General features: G+C 38.1%; 1 long non-coding RNA gene across 1 annotated transcript; it reads right to left on the bottom strand.

The window, feature by feature from the left end:
* Positions 1-1,015: 1,015 nt before the first annotated feature.
* Positions 1,016-3,908, bottom strand: LOC117797641. Its single transcript, XR_004622629.1, has 3 exons — positions 3,798-3,908; positions 2,827-2,926; positions 1,016-1,108 (listed from the first exon to the last, which is right to left on the bottom strand). It is a non-coding gene; the product is annotated as an uncharacterized LOC117797641 (long non-coding RNA).

Here is a 3,908-nt window from a genome sequence, read left to right as displayed (position 1 = left end):
CCCCAAGCACCGCTCCCCCCCACCCCGCTTACACACACACACCAAGAAAAAAGAAGGGGAATGTGCAGCATTCCATCACCTCCTAAATAAGTATATATCTGCATGAAGAAGAGGTCTGTGTCACTGAGGACAACTTACTAATGTGCAAATATCACAGCAGATCATTCTCAATTCACAAACGTTTAGTCCTCCTCTGGCTTTTTCATTCTGTTATACATTTAGACCTTTTCTTATGACTTTAAGTATGTATATAAAGTCATTATTAGTCTAATATTCCAAAAGCAAATATGCCATAAAACACTCATGTAACACATTTGAATATAAAAGTGGTATTCATCAATTACAATTGCCTACTCATATTTAACAGAAACTGTTAATACAAGTAAAAGACATGTAGAAGTGATTTATCGACCTCCTAGTTTCCACTATATATTTATGGCTGATCTCCTCAAAACTGATTGTTGGACAACAAATTATGATTAAAGTGTTACTAAAGTACCAGTTTTCTTCACAATACATATATTCCTAGGTAAAATTCCCACTTTACAGTTCCCTGTTTTGAATGACTCCCACAAAACTATTAATTAATCCTAAAATAAAAATGCATTTACTAATTATGTTAAATCCAAAGCAACGAATTCCAAATGGAAAATGGTTAACAATTTAGATGTACAACCTAAATGCCCCCCCATAGATTTGGGAAGAAACAAACTGTCTTGTACTTTTATACACATATTATATATTTTTTAAATATTTATTTACTTAGTTGAGAGACAGAGAGAGAGCAATGTGCACATGGAAGTGGGAGGAGGGGCAGAGGGAGAGAATCTTCAAGCCGACTCCCCGCTAAGCAGGGAGCATGAGGCAGGGCTCGATCCCACAACCCACGAGATCAGGACCCACAGCCTGAGCCAATACCAGGAGTCGGTTGCTCAACCGACTGAGCCACCCAGGCGCCCCTACATATTTTGTTTTGTAAGAATGTATGGCGTTGCCAAATACGACAGACCTTTAAGAATTGCTCATATACATTTTTAATTTTTTGCAGTGTCTGCTTCTGAACAATTCTAGCTTGTCGAAGAACCTTTCGTTGGTCTTGGAACATACCCTACAAATACAAAAGAAAAGGGTGATAAACTGTGGGTAACGCTTAATATTTAGGAAACATAATTATACATAAAGTTTGAAAGGAATATTCTTTAAATCAATATTGTTAACATTTCCTGTTTTAACAACTTTTATGACCAAGTTTAGATAATTGTGTTCACCACTAGTATACAAAAACAATACGATGATCCTACCTAGTAGCCATTAAGTAGGAAATTGTCTGTCTCACCAATATTGAAAATATGTTTTAATTTTTGACTTCAAAATCGACAAATGACCTTTCCAATAACGTGTTTACCACAAGTAGGCAAAAATCTACACAATAATCCTTCCAAACAGTAGTTACAGACGGGATATTCTTTCTTTCTTTTTTTTAAAAAGATTTTATTTACTATCAGAGAGGGAGAGAGAGAGAGAGAGCACACAAGCAGGGGGAGTGGCAGGCAGAGGGAGAAGCAGACTTCCTGCTGAGCAAGGAGCCCGACGTGGGACTCGAACCCAGGGCCCCGGGATCATGACCTGAGCCGAAGGCAGATGCTTAACCGACTGAGCCACTCAGGCGTCCCAGAGATACTCTTTCTAGAAACATTTGAAACATGTGTTGATTCTTGGTCATTTCAGTATGTATACAGATGATCCTAGCCTCTCTGTTCCTTGACCTAATCTCCAACAATAATTTTGTCCTCTTCCCTACTTTAGTCACTCACTTACGTAGTCATACCCTGGATTCTATCATTCCCAATAGCTGCAACATCTACATAATATTAATTAGAGCAGAGACTTATATAGGAACTGTGTGTCAGGTACTGTTCTGAACCATTTTAAATAAACTTATTATATATGATCTCATTTAATCCTCAAAACAACTCTATGAGGCAAGTACTCTTATTATGTCTCGTCTCCTTTCACAGGTGAGGAAACCGAGTGAGGTACAGAGATAAACAATTTGTCCCTGACTTCACAGCTAGCACTGGTCAACCAGGATTGGATCCCCCAAAATTGGTTCCAGAGACCAGGCTCTTGACCACTGTACTATACTGTTTCTCCACTTCCCCCCGCCCCGAACGTTCAACCTCTACCTCCCTGTTTGTAGTTCTCCCCCTTTTTTACGACAGTTCAGTATTACCATCCCGTTGATCCCACAACTTTTCATTGTCCCCAGTCCCCACTCTCACATTCTCCCTTTTCCTCCTTCTTGGCTTAAATTCCATGGCCCGTCATCATACCTGTGCACTTGCACATGTACTTTGCCCTCTTTTTCACTCCGTCAGTCTGCGTGGCTAAATCGCAACCCGGGAAAATCCAACTCTCCAGCTGCTCTGCCACAACCATGCAGAGTGGTCTCACTGTAAATTCACGAATCACTATGACACTACCCTAAATTAGACTCATAATGCTGCTTGGCAATGATATTTCCCTAGTCCATTCGCTGGCCTGCTCTCAGGAAACAATTCCAGGACTTCTTCTCTGCCCGCCCCCCCCTCAAAGGCAACACCTCCTCCACCACTCTAACTCTTAACTGGTGACCTTCCTGTATCACTAAACAGACAGAAGCAATCCAAATAGAACATTCAGTCTCCCACCGCTACCTCTCCTACCCACCTTTACCCATCTGGGCTCATGGACTCTACATTATCTCCTGTGTTTTTGCATGACCTATTGCAACTTGAAACTTTGGTACAATAAATAAATCAATTTTAAACCAAGGCTGATACCAACAGCTAGTTTTTCTTCTTGTTCCTGAGCTTTCCGCATGTCTGCATCCCACTCCCAAAACAAAGTCAGAAACTGCTGAGAATATTTGAAATGAAGATTCTGCCTGTAAAACATAATAACGAACACTGTCATACTTCATAAAGATATGAAAAAAATTAACCATATTCAAAACAAAATTGATTTGACACAATTCACACTATAAAAGGAGAAGGCAGTAATAGCATAATAGCCTCTGAAAGCATCTCATGGGAAACAGAAAGGGTATATGAACAATTTACTCTTATTCCAAAAGTATTGTTCCTAACTGACCAATATATAAGCTATCTCACATGCCTTACCTCTTAAAAACTAGTGAGGATTTACTGTACTATCAACTTTCCAGAAAAAAATCATTTCATCTAAAAGCAATTTACTTTTCATTTCTTCTTACTGAAGAACATGCATGCTCTGATATGATAAATGGATTCAACAAGGATATCATATCCATTTATCATGGAAGATTTCCAAACAGGAATATTTCACTTAAATATTTCCCCTCTTTGGCACAACAATGATTTTTAGGAAAGAACAGTGAACACAATTTAGCGAAAATATGCAAATTATTTACAATGTAAGATTAACCTTTTCTACATAACTGAATACAGTTAACAAGAATAATGGTTTAAGACATTTACCTGAAGTTCAGCTACTGCAGGTCTAGAACAAATATGAATTAATGTTATAGGAAGAAAACTCACTTGTTACTGGAAAGGGAAAAAAGGTCATCTTTATTGGTTTCTAGGAAATACATCTCAATTCTGTTAAGGAGTGAGGTTAACAGAATTTATCCGCTTAGGGAAAAAACAGGTAAAATCTAGTTTTCACCGGAAAATTCAATATAATAGAATTTGCCTTAGGTTATTTGCACCAATGAATACTAAGAAATGATACAAATGTCATCGTGACTTAAAAAAAAACAAAAACAACAACTTCACCTTTGTTCTTGTATTTTCCAAACACGCCCAGTTTTTTCGTTAGTGGTTTTGACAGAAGCTTTTGCATTCATTTTGAACATTTTTCTCTTTGCAAGAAGGGCCTGTTTAATG

The sequence above is a fragment of the Ailuropoda melanoleuca genome, unplaced genomic scaffold, assembly GCF_002007445.2.
Source record: "Ailuropoda melanoleuca isolate Jingjing unplaced genomic scaffold, ASM200744v2 unplaced-scaffold10500, whole genome shotgun sequence".
In the NCBI taxonomy this organism is placed as follows: Eukaryota; Metazoa; Chordata; class Mammalia; order Carnivora; family Ursidae; genus Ailuropoda; species Ailuropoda melanoleuca.
The sequence above is the reverse complement of the archived record's forward strand: the minus strand, read 5'-3'. Positions and strand labels throughout refer to the sequence as shown.